Source organism: Nannobrachium achirus (genome assembly GCF_963921795.1).
Source record: "Nannobrachium achirus genome assembly, chromosome: 23".
NCBI classification, from domain to species: domain Eukaryota; kingdom Metazoa; phylum Chordata; class Actinopteri; order Myctophiformes; family Myctophidae; genus Nannobrachium; species Nannobrachium achirus.
Window position 1 is genome coordinate 28,672,129 of NC_137830.1, and position 19,789 is coordinate 28,691,917.

The following is a 19,789-nucleotide window of genomic DNA, read 5'->3' on the forward strand; positions in this document are numbered from 1 at the left end:
TTATGCCCATATATGGAGTTCCGTGTCAGCCATGGCCAAATATAGTACAGCCCTGTCTACTGTATGACACCAGTCGTAGGTGTGATTTTCATGTTGCTTTAAACTGTATTTAAGGAAGCCAAAGTACATTGGTGCAGTATCCTATCCTATATTAAAATTGGCTAATGGGGGGACGGCCGGTCGGCATATACTGATGACATCAGGTATCTCCATATATGGGCATAAAAGGGACAAGGAAAGCCCAAACTGAGGTAAGGGCCCCGATCGAACCTCTAGTCTGTAAAAGGTGCAATAGTACAAACCAGATAGCACATGATGTGCCTATATTAAAATTAACTATGCACCAGTAAATGGTTAATTCAAATGTTAAATTATGATTCAGTCAAGCAGAACATGCTTTTAGGTAACTAGAGTTGACCACAAGTGCATGAGACAGAGAAGAACCTTTGAGATAAAAGAGTGACAGAGAGAACAGAGAGGGATAGAGCTGTGGAGGTCTTACCGTTGCTGTTTGAGTGGGTGGGTTTCAGAAGCGCATCCGTCTCTTGGCTGACAGAATGTGAGTGGGTGTTCAATAGCACCTCTGCCTCTTCCTGCAACACACACACACACACACACACACACACACACACACACACACACACACACACACACACACACACACACACACACACACACACACACACACACACACACACACACACACACACACACACACACACACACACACACACACACACACACACACACACACACACACACACACACACAGTGATATTCACTAAAGAAACTTTGTGTTGAGATGAAATTAACAGTGCATTTAAACCAAACTGGACAAACAGCAAGAACACATCCATTCTATTGAAACAAATCCTTTTCCCCCATTGAGAAAACATCACAGAAGACGGGTCGCAAGATATAATGAACAGGGAGCTTCTTGCATCATCACAGTATTTTCAAATCAAATGAAATGTGTATACTCTGAGGGCGTACAAATGTAACCAAATCGACCCATAAGGGAATAGTTACAAATGTTTAAATCATCACTCAGGATATTAATGTGTATAGATAGGAAATGTGGTAACTTAAGACAGCTTCTCAGGTGGGTCCTCCAGATGTTCCCCAGGTTCTATGTTCCCCACAGGTTAACATTCACCAGGTTAGCATTAACCAGCGTCGGCAGGTTAGCGTTTCACCAGGTTAACATTCACCAGCGTCGGCAGGTTAGCGTTTCACCAGGTTACCATTCACCAGCGTCGGCAGGTTAGCATTCACCAGCGTTAGTTTTATTGAGGTTAGGGTTAAGGTTAGGTGGTAAGTGGGGAACATAGAACCTGGGGAACATAGGTACGGTCCCCTTTTCAGGAATCTGCAAAAAACAAAACAAAAAAACACTGCCCTTGAAAAGGCTCCATCATGTCGCTTAAGTAACAATAAGAACCAAAACAATTAAAATCACAGTGAGGAAATTCTAGCTTAAGAACGATGGCCAGCACCAAAACATCAGGGATATTTTGTTTGTCGCTTCCTCCTCTTTGAACTAAACTCTCCCAGGTCTGACAGCAGGAAACAAAAAATGTTTCCTTTCATACTGCGGTTGTCCGCTAAAAGACGTTATTTAACAGAGATTTATATCAGATATTAATAGAAAACTAGGCGTTTTTATGTGAGTGTTCCCTCACCCTCCCTTCAACAGTAAATCTTTTCACCGATTACCACGGTATGGCATTAGTCATCACTGTTGTTCTATATAAGGAAGTGAAGGCCACAGCTGCTGCCTGCAGCTGCGAGTGATGACAGGAGCAAATATGTGAACAACTATTTGGTAGGCAAATAATCCGATGAAGAGATGTAGGGGAGGCGTGTGTGTATGTGTGTGTGTGTGTGTGTCTCTCTCTCTCTCTCCCCCTCTCTCCATCTCTCTCTTTCTATGTGCAATTGGACAATAAACTGGGCTGGGACTGGGAACACAGATGTGCTGTACAAGAGGGGCCAGAGACACCTTTACATCTTGAGGAGGCTCAGCTCCTTTGGTGTGTGTAGGACTCTGCTAAACATATTCTACCAATCAGTGGTCAGTGCTGTATGCGGTGGTATGTTGGGAGGTAGTATCAAGGAGGGCGACAGCATGAGGCTGAATAGGAAAGCTGGTTCCGTCCTCGGTGCCACCTTAGATACTGTGGAGGTGGTGGCCAAAAGCAGGATGGAGACTTGACTCCATCATGGACAATCCCTCTCACACCCTACACGACACTGTGGGAAAGCAGAAAAGCTCCTTCAGCAGTTGCGAGAAGGCGCGCTATAGGAGATATTTTCTGCCCACAGACTCTACAGCTCATCTGGTTGGCTTATCAGGCTCATTATGATGGGGGATGTTTCAAGCCATTGGACTCTTAGTAGTGTTTAGTCTGTCATATTTTAATATTGTTGTTTGACTATGCTTAGGTGCCTATTTTAGAGGTGTTTTATAGATGTCTCTAAGAGAGCTGCTGTAACACCTTAATTTCACCTCTGGGATTAATAAAGTACCACTCAGCATCACTGAGTGGTACTACAGTGCAGATCAGACTGTAAAGAAATATGGATGAAGGGAGCGTGACACATTGGTTTCTACAGCCCCCTTTTCGAAGCCTTCAGGGAAAAATGGCTGCGAGTGCAACCACAACCAGTGTGCTATTGGTGTTAAACGGGTGGGTCTTCAAGCCCCGAAAATCGCATACCCTGCTACAAAAAAAACAAAAAACATATCATGCTGTGTGATCTAGCGATTGAAAAGTCTTTATGAAAAGGTTTATTAAAGGTAATAAAACCAAGTGTAAAGTCAAGTCAAGTTAATTTACTTAAGGGAATGACATTTCTTTAGCAGTCGGAGGAGGGGAACTAACAGCAGCTGCTGGGCCATTAATGAGAAGAGCAGTCTTTTCATTGCTTCGGCATTGGCTTCACAAGTGAAACCTTGCACCTGGTGCAGATTTCAGTTAGGGGAAATTGATGAAAAATTTATGAAAATTGATGAAAAATGCCCCCTCCACCACCCTTGGATACCTAAAATGACTTATGCAGGTCCACCAGCAGCACAGTTTCACCATAGTGTTATTATATTAATACTTTTGTTAATATTGCCAATTATCTTCCATTAAGGCTAGTTTATGACTGTTGACTTGAAAGACATGTGCCCACTGCCCATGGCTTATCTAACCAGATAGCAGCTTAGCAATGGTTGCTAAGCTGCCTGGCACTGGAAGATCTCTATCGGGGCCGGGATTTAGCGAAGGGTCTATTGAGATTGAACATCTAAATAGAGGTTGGCTACATTTGTCCCTCATAAGTAATTTTTTCCAACTCTTTCAAAATACGATTACGAAGGCGCTGTCCAAAATACTTGTGACGCTGACTTAAAATCAATACTCAATAGGGATTCAAATATAGACAAACAGAAATGTAGCAAGCAAGGAAGGAAAATAATCAGTTAGGTATTCTGGGTTAAACGCATCTGCGTCCTGTTGTCCACTTGCAGGGGTGTGGCCCAAGGGGACAGAGGTCTTCCTGACACTATGACAGCTTCCTGATTCTACACAGGAAGTGTAGAGATAAATTCCACTAAACTATTAAATATCAGTCCTGCATCCTGCACAGTGATTGAAACATTGTGTTCTGAATTACCGATTTTGGTGCTGGGAACACCAGTCTCACTGAGGAGTTTGATCCAATGCCTCACTGGTATGTTGAAGTTGAGTTTGCTTAAAGCTACAACATTTTATGTCCTCTTCCAGCCCCAGCAGAGATATAATTGCAATTGATCACGCATTGGGAAATCAAATTCCCAATCAAAAAAATCAAAAGAAATAACTAATATAATTGCTGTCCTATCTTCTGTATAACTGACTAGCTGGAGCAGGAATGTATACACAGTTTATAAATATGATGCAATTATGCCAGCATAAAACCTTAGCCTTGGATCAAGAATATCATAGATGTATTTTATTTACATTTTTATATCATCTATAAAATACAGCTTTGATAGCCTTGATCCTAGGCTAATTAACCCCAAATTAGGATATCCTGGGAAGGCAGACAGACAGCTGTCAATCTGGGCTCGGGCCCTCACCAGTTAAACAGACTACAGCTGGTGTTAGGAGTAAGCCTATTTTTAAAGGGGGATGATATTTTGAATGGCAAAAGGGACAGGACAGTACAGTTCACTGATACAACTTCTACTGAAAGGATTTAAACCACAGAAAGCTCAATGGCTTGTTTGGCATTGGGGTCCTATGTACTCAATTCATAACAACAACAAAAAAAGACGCTGGTATCGAGGATGAACGAGGACGCAAGTTTTGCATGCACACACGTGTCAGGGCCAGTGATCATCAAAATCCACTGGCCCTGAGGGCCAGTAGTAAATTTCCCTTAATGTCTACCCCTGCAATGATCTTGACTGACTGCTTTAGGTAGTGGAAAGCTTTTTCCTGCTTTGGGTAGTAAGTAGGAAGGTTTTTCCGAGATCCATTCCCGGAGGTTATTTATACTAGGGAATCACATTTTTTTCTATATAACCCAATACATATTGCCCTAAAGTATGTGGTTCTTGCATTCCATGTTTAAAAATATCACTCTCAAGAGTTCCAAGGTTGCAGTGGTTTTGCAGCAGGTTTTATTTTAGGAAAGCATGGCTTACAGGCGATGTTTACAGACGCAACTGATCTCCCACTTGTTGCAAGATATCCATTAATCATGTGTGGGCTAAAAGCATAATAATCGAGATATGCAAGCTGGGCATCTGTGATTTACTGCATCCCTTTAGGGAGAGAAAACCTTAAGAGCTTCAAGATGCTACCCACGTTTGTGCAACAGTTAAATCCATTAACACATATTTTAATAACCACCTACTTAAATTATTGATTGCTGATTTTGCTTAACAAAAGTATGTAGTACAAGAGTATTAATGAAGATCGGCAACAGTCAGAGACTAACACACATTCAAAGTGTCTCCTTATCAAACCCACAAGCACACACATTACTCTACCTCACTATACGGGACATTTTCATTAGTTGCTTTTTGTTTTGAACTGTATTTACTTTATCTTTTAACTGCACACTCAACAACCTTTTTTGTGCCTAGAATCCTAAATTGAAATGGGGGGGAAAGCACCATCAGACTGGAATAATTAGCCCAACTCATTTGAAGCCCACGATGCACCCACACGTCAAACTCGTTAATGTCTCCCAGTGCCCATGACACGTTTGATAGGTTTTTATATTAAACTGTATCTTACTGTATGTGGCAGCCGTGGCTGAAAAGAAACACTCCAATTCTCAGAATGCAACAGGATAGAACGTGATCAGGAAGATATTGGGCACTTGGCAATTAAATCGTTGTTTAATCAAGGGCATCCAAAGTGTTAAGGGGTTTATCATCTAATTAAAACATTGAATCAAATAAATGCACACAAAACAGAGATAGTCGAAAGTTAAACGAGCCACGATTTGGTCACGGTAACATCTACTAAATAGTGGAATTCTCTCTCTGGAATCAATCTCTTCTACACGTCTTTTCTACAGACAATGAAAGCTGTTATTTTCACAAAGACCAGAACATCCGCATGAGGAATCCAATCCAAGTCCAAAGCCAAGTCCCATGGCTGCTTATATCCATATGAGGACAGAGTGCAGAAGAATGAACTTGTTCTTGGCTTGGGATTTCTCATCGGGCTCAACTTTGTGAAAAGGGTGATTAAGTAATTGCTGGAATGATTTACCTGTGCAGGTTCACAGTTCACCTCAGGATCAGGGCAGGCTGCAGAGTCTGTGTGAGAGAAACGGAGACATGACCAAGAAGGAGTCAGATGGAGAAAAAGATAGGACTTTTAGACTTGGAGTAGGTATAAGTGAAAGAGTAGCTCCTTATACAATTAATTTCCTATATTGCCATTGCAGCTACTGTACCTACAGTACAAAAGGTGCACTGAAAGATTTGACGAAATAGAAAATTAAGAACCTGAGACGAATAACAGTCTAAGTCCATAAATATATATATATATATATATATATATATTTTGTTTTAAATATAGATATTTTTTTACCAGACTCGCAGACTGTAAACCACACACTGGTCATTTTTAATCTGTTAAATTGTTAATGCACTCCCCCCTCATTTTGTTCAATTGTCTGTTTTAATGTTTGCTGAATATTGCTTGTACAGACTTATACTGTCGTTCCACAAACTGTTGGAGATATACTGTTTATTGTCATACCTCCAGACAAGGTCCCCCTATGGGATAACCAGCGCCATCTGGCGCTGCAACAGAGTAAAACTCATAAGCTCCCGTACGAGAAATATCATTTGTCGGTAGGGCTGTCAATCACAAACGAGGGCACCGCCCCCGAGTGTATATAAGCCCTGCGGGCTATCATAACTTCCTCTTCCGCACCTCTGCTTACCTGCAACTAGAGTGTCGCGAACTCAGCCATATAAGTATAATTTTCTGTAAAGTTTAGCCTAAGCGTTGACTAGGAAGTCGGCCACTGGCCTTTATAGATTATTCTCCTGTACGTTTCTACTTCTATTCTTCCTAACAGTTTGGTCTTTTTCTTCACTTTGAGTCTTTACTTCTTCTCTGTACGTTCTGCCACGTGTCTCCCTGCCTTAGCTTAGCTTCGCTTAGCTTCGGTTAGCTCACGATGGCAGCTCGTCGGCCCACAGTTAGCAACCTGCTAGCTAGGGTACCGAAGAAGTGCGGCCTTCCCAGCTGCAAAGGCCTCATCGCCAATGAAGATACTCATCCGTTCTGCATTGTCTGCATGGGGGTAGGACACGCCTTGGCCTCTCTGTCCCCTCCGGCCCCGGCCATGGGGGTGAACTGTACTGACTGCCTCCAGTATGATGTTCCAGCCCTCGAGGCCCGCTGTGAGATCGCTGGCGCTGGTTACGGCCTTCACACCACGGTCTCCGCCGGATCCCTCCCAGACACCTCTCCTCGTGTGCCGGACAGCGCTGCACGCCACAGCGCTGCTTCTCGCCACGTGGTTAGGCCTCCAGCGGCCTCGCCCTCAGCTAGCTTCGGTAGCCCCGTTGCTAGCGGGTCTGCGGCCCCTGTTTCCACTGCTGTTTCTCCGACGGGCTCGACTGGTGCCGTGCCCAAGAAGAGAACATGCAAGACCGCCCACGTTGCTCCTCCGCCAGCTGCAACCTGGACCGTCCCCCCCAAAGAATTCCACCCTCTAGTCGTCGGTGACATTCCTCTCTCCTTCTCCGTCCCCCAGCTACGGGCTATGCGGCCACCTAGCCCCGTCTCCTGGCATGCTAGCGACGGAGACGAACCGGAGCTAGAGGACTACGACATGGAGGAGGTGGACACGGAGGGTGAGTACTCGGAGGAGGACGAGTCCTCTTTCCCCTCCGGACAGGGCGGAGGCGCGGCCAGGGTGGTTCCTCATGCCGAGGCTTCCATCTCCGCCGCGTCCTCCCAAGCCCCTTCTGCCTCTCTCCCCCTTTCCATGCCGGCTGGGGCGAGAGGGGCAGCGGCACAAGACCCAGACTCCATCCCCATGGACGAGCTCTCGGTGCTGGAACGTGCCACCATCCGTTGTGGCCTGGAGCTGCCACTCGGAGACGCGCCACTCGGACCACGGGCTAGGATTCCCCTCCTTGGCCAGGATGTGGATTCCTCTCCCCCGCTTCGGATGGAAAAGCTCCCACTGGTCCCAGGCTTTGCAGAGGCCCTGCATTCAACCTGGACTACACACAAGGACCCCCCCAAGCTCCCCTTCCTGGTCGATTGCCGCGACGCAGAGAAGGCGGGAATCCCCTTGTGCCCTCCCATGGACAAGCTGATGGCCCAGTCCCTGGTAGGGAGCCTCAAGCCAGGTCATGAGCGGACCGGTCCTGGAGGCCGCCCTCCCCTCAATCTGGCCGTGGGTAAGAAGCCTCCTGGGTTTGCCATCCCCTTTGACGACAAGCAGTCTTCCAGGGTTAGGAACTCTTACAGAGCATCCGCGCTGGCAGCCAGGACGATGAACGCCACCCAGCTGCTGCTTTTCTCCACCAGGCGCCTCCTCAGCGAGATGCGGGAGGTGCCTGACGTGTTGGTGGAGGAAATGGACAAGTCGCTGCGCATGCTGATGGACCTGAATGTCCACGCAATCGAGTGGCTTGGACACGGCATGGATTATTGCATCCAGGCGGAACGTGCCAGGTGGCTGGATAAGGTAAAGTGTCCTGGCAGTTCCGGAGAGGAGACCGAGAAGGTCCTGCAAGACCTCCCCGGCCACCCTTCCTCCCTCATGGGCGGTGGACTGGAGCTTCTCCGCCAGGAGGTGGCGGATAAGAAGATCACTCTGGAGCTCCTGGGGGCCACGACGGACCCCCAGGTACCCAGAAAGGAAAAGAGACAGGGACGGAGCAAGGCCCCTGGTCAGGCTGACAGGGGGCGCTCTTCCTCCAAACAGGGGAAACAGAACAATCCCCCTAGGACCCCCTCTTCTTCCTCCGCGGGACCCCCTCGCACTGCAGCGGGGGCTCAGGCCCGCTCTCAATCCCGCCACCCTCCCAGGCACGGGATACCGGCCAGCTCCCACAAAGCCCGTGGGAAGCCGCCGCGAAAGTGACACTGGACTCTGGCGGGGTCCCCCTGAAAATTCAGGGGACCCCCCCTTGCAAGCGCAGACGTTTGGACAATACGAACAATTTTTCTTATGCCAAGAAATTAATGTTTATTCCTCCTCTGTGCTCTCCTCCAGTGCCTGTAATAAAAAGTGTGTTGATAAAACAATGCCTGTTTATTTCAAACCCACCTGCTTTAGTACAGACGACCCCATTTTGCATGAATTTAACCAGTGTAGAGAAGTCCAGGCTGGAATTTCTTTCCACTCAGAAAATATCGCTTCCTCCAGTCACGCAGACAGGTTACAAGCAGAATATTTCTCTTTGCAAAATGTTCCCAGACAAGCTAATTCCTATTCACAAGGGTATGGTCTCACTAGTGTGCAATACCCCTCTGTCTCCACCGAGCGGCACCGTTATGCCGACTCTAGTTCAGGACAGGAGTTTGGTCTTAGCGTCAGGGAAGAAGCCAACACATATCACCCAGGGTCGGCCTCGTCTTCCCGCAAGGAAGCATATAAAGGCCTTAGCACAGGTTATAAACGTAAATACAATTCCCCGAGCCGGGGATTATGTTACTTATGCGATGAACCCTGTCCCCCGGGCTCCACGTTATGTATCGCCTGTATTATTAACAAGCGAGGCTTCTTGGAGGTCACGTGTTCGTCTCCCACCGGATACGGAAATAAGCGTACCGGAAACGGAAACGCTCTTTCCGCCGGTGTCTCCGCGCCTTCCGGCCCGGCGTCTAGCAGATACGGATACGTGCCCGGATACGGAACCTCTCCCTCCCGGCCCAGTAGTTCCGCTCAGGCGGTACAACCCCAAGGCTTCTCCGTTGCTCAGCAACACGTTAGCACAGTGTGCAGAGCAATGGAAGCGTTGCAATCCGAATCACTGGGTGTTTCGGACGGTGACACGGGGTTACAGACTACAGTTCGCGAAAAAACCCTCCCTATCCAGCAAGGTTATTTATACTCGAGCCCGCGGCTTGAAGGCGGATGCCTTGAGGGAGGAGATAAGCTCACTATTGCGCAAGGGCGCTATAGTGGAGTTATCACGCGACCAGAGCCGTTTAGGCTTCTGGAGCCGTTATTTTCTGGTTCAGAAAAAAGGAGGGGGGCTGCGTCCGATTATGGACTTACGTGCTCTGAACAAGCACTTGAAAAAGTTCAAATTCAGGATGCTGACGTCAGAGTCACTGATGAAATCAGTGAGACAGGGGGATTTCCACTGTTCAGTGGATCTGAAGGACGCTTATCAGCACATCCTCATTTATCCCCCACACAGGAAGTTCCTGCGGTTCGCCTTCGAGGGGCGCCTGTACGAGTACATGGTCCTCCCTTTCGGTCTTTCCCTGAGCCCTCGGGTTTTCGTGAAAGTGACCGAGGCAGCCATTGCTCCACTGAGGCATCAGGGAGTCAGGCTGGCGAACTACATAGACGATTGGATGATTTCCGCCGCCTCCTGCTCAGAAGCGGCGCGCCATACCAATCTGGTGTTGTCACACCTGAAGGCCTTGGGTTTCAACGTCAATTTTGGCAAAAGCATGTTGTCACCCTCCCAGCAGATTTCCTTTATAGGAATATCTCTGGACTCGGCCACCATGTCCGCTCGCCTCTCCCCGGAGAGGGTGGACAGGTTTCTGACTTGTCTCGGCTCCTTCCGACTGAACCAGGTGGTCAGGTACAAGGAGTGCATGAAGTTGACTGGGCTGATGGCGTCAGCGGTGCAACTTCTGCGTCTGGGCAGGTTTTATATGAGACCTTTCCAGCGGTGGTCACTGGCGCTCAGGATTCCTTCCCTGCAAGGGTACAGGAAGGTGACAGTCAGCCAGGTCTGCATGGACGCTCTGGTCCCATGGAGGGACCAGGCGTTGTTGACAAGTGGGGTTTCCATGGGCGAAGTGGTGTCACGCAAGGTGATCACCACAGACGCCAGCCGCTCAGGGTGGGGCGCCACCCACGAGGGGCGCTCAGCCAGGGGCCTGTGGACCCAGGCCATGTTGGAGTACCACATCAACTATCTGGAGTTAATGGCGATCTACTTGGCGCTCAAGCATTTCGAACCATTTCTCCGGGGTTGCCATGTCCTGGTCAGGACGGACAACACGGCGGCCCTGTATTATCTCAACAAACAGGGCGGCCTCTCCTCGCGTACGCTGGATCAGCTGGCGCGCGAGATGACCCTCTGGTGCTTGCCTCGGTTGAGGTCCATCAGAGCCTCCCATGTCCCGGGCCTTCAGAACGGCGGCGCCGATCTGTTGTCCAGGGGGGAGCCTCGTTACGAGGATTGGTCTCTCCACCCTGCGGTGGTGAGGCAGATTTTCTCCAGGTTCGGTCGACCTCGAGTCGATCTCTTTGCCTCCCAGGAGAACGCAAAGTGTCCCCTTTACTTCTCAGTGAGGGGACCTTCTCCTCTGGGGATGGACGCGTTTGCTTACGAATGGCCACAAGGTCTTCTCTACGCGTTTCCACCCCTGGAACTGATCCTTCCCACTCTGGAGAGGATCAGATGTTCCAACCAGGAGGTTCTTCTGGTGACACCATCCAGGGGAGTGTGGAGGTCTCTGATCACCCCACTGCTCTCTCGACCCCCTTGGCGGCTTCCCTTGCACAGGGATCTGCTGCGCCAGGCAGGGGACGAGATCTTCCATCCAGACCCACGGGGCCTAGACCTGTGGGTTTGGCCCGTGAGAGGGAGAACCTGCTCGCAGCAGGCTTCTCACCGACGGTTGTAGCCACTATTCAGAGTGCTAGAGCCCCCTCTACTAGGGCTGTGTATGATGGAAGGTGGAATGCCTTTTTGGACTGGTGTGAGCTACAGGAGCCACCTGTGGTGGCTCATATAGCTTCGGCCCAGAGGGTGTTAGATTTCCTGCAGGACCGCCTGGACCTTGGTCTGGCGTTCTCTACACTGAGGGGTTATTTAGCGGCTATTGATGCCTGCCACCTGGGGGTGGCAGGTAAAGGCCTTTCTAAAATCCCTGAGGTGGTCCAGTTCATGCATGGTGTTGACCATTTGAGACCTGTGACCAGAGCCTTGTTTCCTGTTTGGGATCTACAAGTGGTTCTTGAGGGCCTTTGCAAGGCACCCTTTGAACCGATTGGGAGGACCTCTTTGAAACATTTAAGTTTCAAAACAGCTCTTTTGCTTGCCTTGTCTACGGCTAAGCGTGTGAGCGACCTTCGTGCGCTCTCTGTGAGCCCTGATTGTATGAGGTTTCTCAATAATGACTCCAAGGTTCTTCTTAAACCTCATTTGAGTTTTATTCCTAAGAACCGGGTGGTCCCGAAGGAACCTGTTGTTTTGACGGCTTTCCATCCTCCTCCGTTTGCATCAGAGGAGGATAGGCGTCTTCATTGTCTTTGTCCAGTTAGGGCCCTGAAGGCCTACTGTGATAGGACGGTGGACAGCAGGTCTACTTCTCAGCTTTTCGTGGTCATGAATGCCCGTCAACGGAAAGCGGTGTCCAAGCCCACTCTGTCGAGATGGCTTGTGGATGCAATTAGGTTGGCTTACACCCGGTCTGGGTCTGAAGTGCCGGAAGCACTTAAGGCCCACAGTACTAGGGGTGTGTCTACCTCTTGGGCTTTGTCCAAAGGTGTCTCCATTGAGGAGATTTGTGCAGCGGCGAATTGGTCTTCGCCGTCCACCTTTGCGACCTACTATCACCTGGACGTTGCGCCTTCTGCTATGGCGCATACGGTTCTGGGTGCTGCTGCCTTTCCTACTACGTAGTGGGGCGGCTCTCTCTCCCCTTCCGGAGATAGCATGCTGCTGTCTCTAGGATACGTGGGGGGGGACCCTGAGTTTTTCCCTTATTTTATTGCAATTTTATAAGGTGGACCTGTGTCTGCCCTTAGTGCATAAGGCAGGCCTCGGTCTGTCAGGGTCTTTTTTCTGTCTGAACACGCCCAGGCCCTGTGGGTCTGGGTCGGATCAGTCCTGAAAGGGGTCACGTCGGTTGACGGGACCTCCTTCTGGGTGTGGTCGGTGTGCACGACAGTCTTGTCGGTTCATGGCTTCTCGGGGAGTATATGAGTCCCATAGGGGGACCTTGTCTGGAGGTATGACAATAAACGTATAGGTTCCGGACGGAACCATGTTTATTTAATACCGGAGGACAAGGTCCCCCGAATAAAGCCCCTCGGTTCGCTAGTTGCGGGCGCAGAGGTGCGGCTTTAGAGGAAGTTATGATAGCCCGCAGGGCTTATATACACTCGGGGGCGGTGCCCTCGTTTGTGATTGACAGCCCTACCGACAAATGATATTTCTCGTACGGGAGCTTATGAGTTTTACTCTGTTGCAGCGCCAGATGGCGCTGGTTATCCCATAGGGGGACCTTGTCCTCCGGTATTAAATAAACATGGTTCCGTCCGGAACCTATACGTTTTTCCACTTTCCATACGTATTATGTCTTATAATTACTAATAATATATGAGGTAGTAAAAAATCTAATTTAACAAAATGAAGGGGGAGTGCATTAACTTTTTCTCTGCCATTTTAAACATAGCCTGAACTCGGCAACTACCAAATTGTCCTTATTGTCGCAAATTGTCCAAATTGTCGCGCACATAGCAGGCGATATGTGCACAGATCATATGCCACGCGGGTAAAAGAATCAAACGTGTGAAAAAATACCATGTTATAGCCGTGCAGCTCCTTCCTTTGTTTACAATGGAAACCTATGGGATCGGAGCTATGACGCGGCCTCAGACCGGATATGGAAACCTAGATCAGGTCAAAACAGGAAATACGGCCGGATACAGTTAGGAGGCGGGCCTAAAGAGTCAGAATCGGCTATAATCTGCGATCATACTTTTAATCGTTTCATAATGATTAAAGGTAATTACATTTCCGGGATCTACGGGCATGGCAGCGCGAGCGCGGTACAGCGGGAAATCTCCGGTTTCGACGGGGATAGCAGGAAATTAGTTAAGAATTTAACAGATTACAAACTTCTAGTTTTGGTTTACAGTCTGGTAAATATAAAAAAAATCTATATTCAAAATGTTTAAATATGGACTCTTTCGTTTTTCGTCTCAGGTACTCAATTATTTAGACATTTCAACCGATAATACTAAAGCAGAATATTATTCTAAAACCATGTATATACAGTACACACACTTTATGTTTGTCACCATATAAAACAAAGCCATCTATCATTAACTAGTCCCCCCAGGAATCCGCGGAGAAAAAGTTCTGATTCCGCGGTGAACAATCCTGATTCTGCGGAGAGCAATTCTTGATTTCCGCGGCTTGAAAGTTAATATTCCGCGGGCATTAAAAAACTACTTAAAATGACCAGTTATGAAGCAAATATTTTTTTTTATGTAATAATGAAGTAGAAATGAACTTATGAAATGAATTGCAATACCAAAACACTGTGAAACATTGTGGTTATCAAATAATCAACATCAATATTCTCTTTGTCCCTCTTGGGCAGATTTATTTATATGTGCCAGGCATGTCACGTGGATGGAATTGGGAAACAGGGATTTGAGGGCAGACTTGTAGGCCTTAAGCATACAGTATATGCAGCATTGTCAGTATCAAAAGAAATCACATCCTCTTGTTTCACTCCAAAGTCATTTAGAGTCTGCTGCATTTGCCACTGTTGAATGATTGCATTTGTCTAAGAAAACAGTGTCAACCAGGTAGCTGCGGATTTCACCAGATTCATCCTTGATGAGTGGAGACACCATTATGTTGAGCATGCAGCGTCCTTCTGAATCAGAGAGAGAGAGAGAGAGAGAGAGAGAGAGAGAGAGAGAGAGAGAGAGAGAGAGAGAGAGAAAGAGAGAGACCTTTATTATCCCAAGGGGGAAAATCAGTTGCCCAGAGGCAGCACAGCAGTGTAAGGTTATTTACAAAGTTACAAAGAAGTATGAAAAAAATAAAATAAAAACAAGAACAGAGTACAGTAAAGAGCAAGGTACATCAAGAAAGGGAACCTCTTACCTCTCTTGCAGTTGTGTATGTCCAGGGATGGCCCACATTCATTTCTCTGTTTTGCAATTAGAAACTTCTCATCAAGGGACTGTCAGACCTGGACAGTGGTGATGTACAAGCCTGATGTACAAGCCTGCCAAAAAGCCTGCCAAAACAGAATACAAAACACAATACATTGATTGTACATATTTTGATCAAATAGTACAGTTATATGATTATACAATGGAGCTAAACTAAAATGATTTATTTATCTACCTTGACTAATTCATACTTTTTCATATCAAGGTCCAATATTTATTCATTATTTAATGACATTTATCCTCTCACTCAGACCCAAAACATAGAATATTTTGTTATTGTTGGATAACATTTTGTTCACAATTCTATGCTGTATTGATTTGATGTTGGTGCCATAGATAGAAGAGATAAACAGGCAACACGTTGATAAAAATAGCAACTCTTCTACATTCTCTAATTGTATAGACTTTGGATATTGTAAATTAATGAATGCAGATTTTTAACAACAATTTAACTCTTGAGAGTGTAAAATGAAAACAAATGGACCCATGATTAAACCAAATGGACCCTTATGGGTTTCATTTATAGTTAAATATAGCGTCCATTTGGTTAACAACACTCAAGGACCACTGGTTGAAAACCACTGGAGCACAAGTCAAGAATACATTACTAAAACGATAGCATACCTTCTCTCGTTCCTCTGCAGCCACGGTTTTGCTGGCGATTGTGGTTGTGATGTTTTTTTTGTCTTTTTAAGACAGTGTCTGCAGGTGTTGCTTGTTTTCTCTTCTGATGAAAGCAGCCAAGTGGTCTTTGATCGTTGAGTTGCGGCGGTGATCAAGGACTGTATTCTCCTCCCGTAATTCTGTGTATGATTTAGCTCTTTCAGCATAATATATTCCCCTGTCTACTCTGAGGGCTCGGACCCGGCCTCGTAGCCGGAGGTCGGAGAAATCGCTCCATTACTCCATGTGCGTCTTTCTCACTGTGAGTCAATATAAACAGTCAGACGATGTGCCTAGTTCCATTAAAAATCAGCACCATCCGCTCTGGTATCGTCACCACACACACAAGACATAGCACATGAATGTATGCAACTGCAAACAAAGCCATTTCCGTTTCCGTATCCGGCACGACGACCGGCTAGACTGTGAGCCTTGTCTGTCTATATGACCGCGACATCTAGCGGCCGGGATGAAAACTACATGTAAAATGTAATATTCTGCGGACTGCTATGATATCCGCGGGAGGCTCTGATATCCGCGGAGGGCTTTGATTTCCGCGAAAAATTCCGTGATCGCGGAATCGCGGATTCCTGGGGGGACTAATTAACACTGGGAGGTATGCATAAGGTTGCATTAAAGCTGCACTATAACCTTCCTCATGCATGCTGACATTTTTACCACTGAGCTAATAGACACTGCCTGCTGCTTGCTAAGGGTATACATTGAATCTTCTTTTTAACATTTTTATCCCAAGATCTTTGTAACAAATATTTTTCACCTGGTATCAATTGTCTAATGTAATCCTGGGCACTACACTCCCTCTGCCAACCTGGGGAGAGCAACAGGCTGACCTCATGCTTCCTTCTATGCATGACAGGGGGGAGTTTCCCTGGTTGAACGTAGCGCGTGGAAGGAACGCGTTATTCCAACCAGTTCCTTTCCCCTCCATCAGGCGCCCCGGCTGGCCAGGGGGAGGCAGTGATTAGAGACCAGGATTACTGCTTGTTTTTTGTGTGGGTACCTACCCTAGGAGACACGGGGAGAACATGCAAACTCGACACAGAAAGGCCCTTTTGCCAACCCCACCTAGGGTATGGGCACTGATGACACGGAGAAGAGAACACGCCCCCAGTGCCCACGTCCCCAGCGGGAATCGAACCCTGGACCATCTAGCTGTGAGGCACTACCGACTGCGCCACCGGGGCCTCCGATAAATTGAATCTTGACCATCAGGTCAAAATTTGTGTCAGATCCTGTGTCTGACATGACCTTCAATCTAAACGTCTCAATAGAAGTTGTAGAATAGAATTGTACTATAAGTTATATTGTATTGTATTAGTTATACAAATTCTACCACACGGATTGGACAAAATTACTTTTTTTTTTACAAAGTGCCACTTTAACTGTTCTGCTGCTGTAGACGGCGCTCACCGTCATTGAAAGGGTTAATACCATGGCGCCGTTGACGGTGAGGACTGTGAATCTTACTGTATATACAGTAAAGATATTATTACTTACTTAATGTCGCTCCGGTCCCGCCCGCATCGGTAATGTCGGCGATTTGTTTACAACGCACGTTGGGCGTGCACGCGAAGTGAAGCTCCTCAATGTTAAGTCAATGGAGAGGCCCATAAAGAAACGTCATTTAAACAAAATAGCCATTTTGAGACATTTTGCAGCAGATCTAAATGTAAACAAGGCACAAGGCAGGGCGCAGCCATCTTCCTCTTCTTGTCCCACACTGTCATGTGACTAGATGACGTAATCGTTGCCGTCAAGTGATAATCCAAAAAAACAAAAACAACCCCCTTCCAGCCCTTCAAAATAATAGCGGCGGCCTATGGAGGAAACTGCGTGGCACCGAGGCACCAAGCAACCTTCAGATTAAGAGGCACTAATTGTGTTAAAAGATAAGATAATGTAAGATACCTTTATTGATCCCAGAGGGAAATTTGGGAAATTTAGGTGACATCGCAGAAACAGCAGTGAGAATGAAATACTGTCTCATGTGGTCTATAACATAAGACATGATGTCAGACGTCAGTCATATATTATTTGGGAAAATATTTTGTCCACATTTTGTCCAACTTTGATTAACTCAAACAATGCCAAGGGCCAAAATGGCTCCAAGGTAGATGTGCCAGGATTTTCTATGTTTTTCTTTACTATGCAATGCAATTTTTTTATAAAACAGACACAGTTGTTGTGATTCAGTGGCAAAAAGAATTTTGTCAATTAGACAAATGGTTCCAGAGATAGAGCTGTTTGAATCAAAAAAAGTGTCCATCCACTAGAATGAACACACATTTTCTCAATCAGCTAAACGAGGGAGCCAACACACAAACAGAGAAAAGCATCTCTCTGATCTCAGGTCATTTTGCCATCTTTTTTATAGCCTTTGATCAAAAGACAATAGACCTTTTGTCAGCCTTCTGATTGGTCCCTGAGACTCCCTGACTGGCCAACCAGAAAAAACATTCACTTTTTGCTATCGGGGGTGGAGTTTGTGTAGTGGAGAATGTTGCTTCAGCCTTTCAAAAACTGTCCGCAGTGTGGAGCACGGCAATCGCCTGGTACGGCCGCGGCAGTAGGGGGCGATCTCGCTCATCATAATGAATAAGCTTCAACAAACTAGTTCACATGGACCTTATCAATGGTCTAACTAGTTACGATTGGGTACATATATTTTAAATGGGCAGAATTACGTGTATGTGAGGAGAACAGATTATAGTTCTCCTCTTCCTACCCAAGATTCAATGCGCTTTCTATTGCTATTTCTATTCTCTCTCTGATCCAGAGGATTAAACTAATTAAAACATATATTTCCGGGGGGAAACTACTGTTTTGCTATGTAATTACTGTACCCTTTTCTTCCCTTTTTATTAATATCACGTAGATGTGTTTTTTTTGGTACTTTATATAGCTGTAATGAGGCTATGAACAAAAAAAAAATCCCATCCACTTCCACTATAAAAGAATCTGCAATAGTGATTCTGTCCCACTGGGATTAAACACATTAAAACATATATTTTCGGGGAAACCCCCTGTTTTGCAATGTAACTACTGTACCTTTGTCTTCCCTTTTTATTAATATCACCTAGATGTTTTTCCTTTGGTACTTTATATAGCTGTAATGAGGCTATGAAAACATAAAAAAATCCCATTCACTGCCACTATAAAAACAATCTGCCCAGGGAAAATGTCCCATCATAGTAACAGGGCAGAATGGGGCGGGATTTGCAAACTAGTCTATTGGCACCCAGGGCCAAAAGAAAAAAGACGTCAGACGTCATTGGCACTGAGTGAGTTTTTAAGGGCGCCCAATGGCTCTTTGCTGCGTGTCATTCTCCGTCTCTCCCTGTTTCTTCCATCAATTCTACACTGTGTACTATAAATAAAGGCAGAAACGCCCCAAATACCGTTATGGCATCCGTCCAAATTCTGCAATGTACATCGTAGTAGTTCATGAGCACATGCACCACAGTCCATGCAGGAGAGACAGTAGTGAATATTTAGCAGACAGTGGAAGTTCTCATCATTAATGAGCACATTCTTGGTCTATGTCCTCGTCTCTCAGCCTGCCAGCCACTCATTCAGGCAGAGGAATGGAGGGGGGTGATGAAGTTACGTTTTGCACCTGGCCATAGAAGGACCGCGGGGGAAGCCGTATTTGTGTGTTGTGAGGAGACACACCAACACTCACACAAAGGAGCCCAGAGCCATAGAAGGCAGGGGTCTGCTCCCAAGGACCCGTTTCTGGGCACACTGTGGGTGCTTTAAGGGTGGCTGAGTGCCCTCTGCCTCTAGGGATTACACAGGGATAATCCATTCTCTCTCTCTCTCTCTCTCTCTCTCTCTCTCTCTCTCTCTCTCTCTCTCTCTCTCTCTCTCTCTCTCTCTCTCTCTCTCTCTCTCTCTCTCTCTCTCTCTCTCTCTCTCTCTCTCTCTCTCTCTCTCTAAGATCTAGTTCACTTACAGTGGTTCTCTCGTAAAGGACTCAAACCTACGGTATACCTTGACGTATGACCACTCACCAAGCAGAACAAATAGTTTTGGGTTATTTTCTGTGAGCGACATGGGCATACTAATGCAGGAATTAAAATAGATTTAAGTAGGATGCTGCAGACCTGGACATGACCAATCAGCTGTTTGTACAGCACTGCAGTCACTGAAGAACGCCCACATACAGTAGGTCCTGGAAATTAACTTCATTTTAAACAGAAAAGAAAAAAAGTATACACATACATATATTATACACACATGCAAGCTTGTACATCTGCTATTTATGAAGAAGAAAAATAATCTTGAAAGTGTGAGAACTACCGATTTAGAAGGCATTTGTAGAATCGGCCTCATGGTTATGGGTTAATGCGTCCACTCCAGCCACTCACCAGAATGGGTGAAGGGAGGAGTGAAGGTCTCCCTGGCTCCACTCTCTCCTCCAGTGTCCACTGATGTCCGACTGTCCCCCTCTGGTCCTTCGTTGAGT

General features: G+C 46.5%; 1 protein-coding gene and 1 long non-coding RNA gene across 2 annotated transcripts in view; both read right to left on the reverse strand.

Annotated features, from left to right (window-relative positions):
* The window catches only part of lrmp (lymphoid-restricted membrane protein), a gene marked incomplete at its 5' end in the record, with an annotated part of 69,947 nt that overhangs the window by 26,813 nt on the left and 23,345 nt on the right, over positions 1-19,789 (reverse strand). The gene's annotated exons all lie outside the window — the stretch shown is intronic.
* On the reverse strand, positions 507-19,786 carry LOC308309255. Its single transcript, XR_013963322.1, has 3 exons — positions 19,692-19,786; positions 5,760-5,806; positions 507-593 (listed from the first exon to the last, which is right to left on the reverse strand). It is a non-coding gene; the product is annotated as an uncharacterized lncRNA (long non-coding RNA).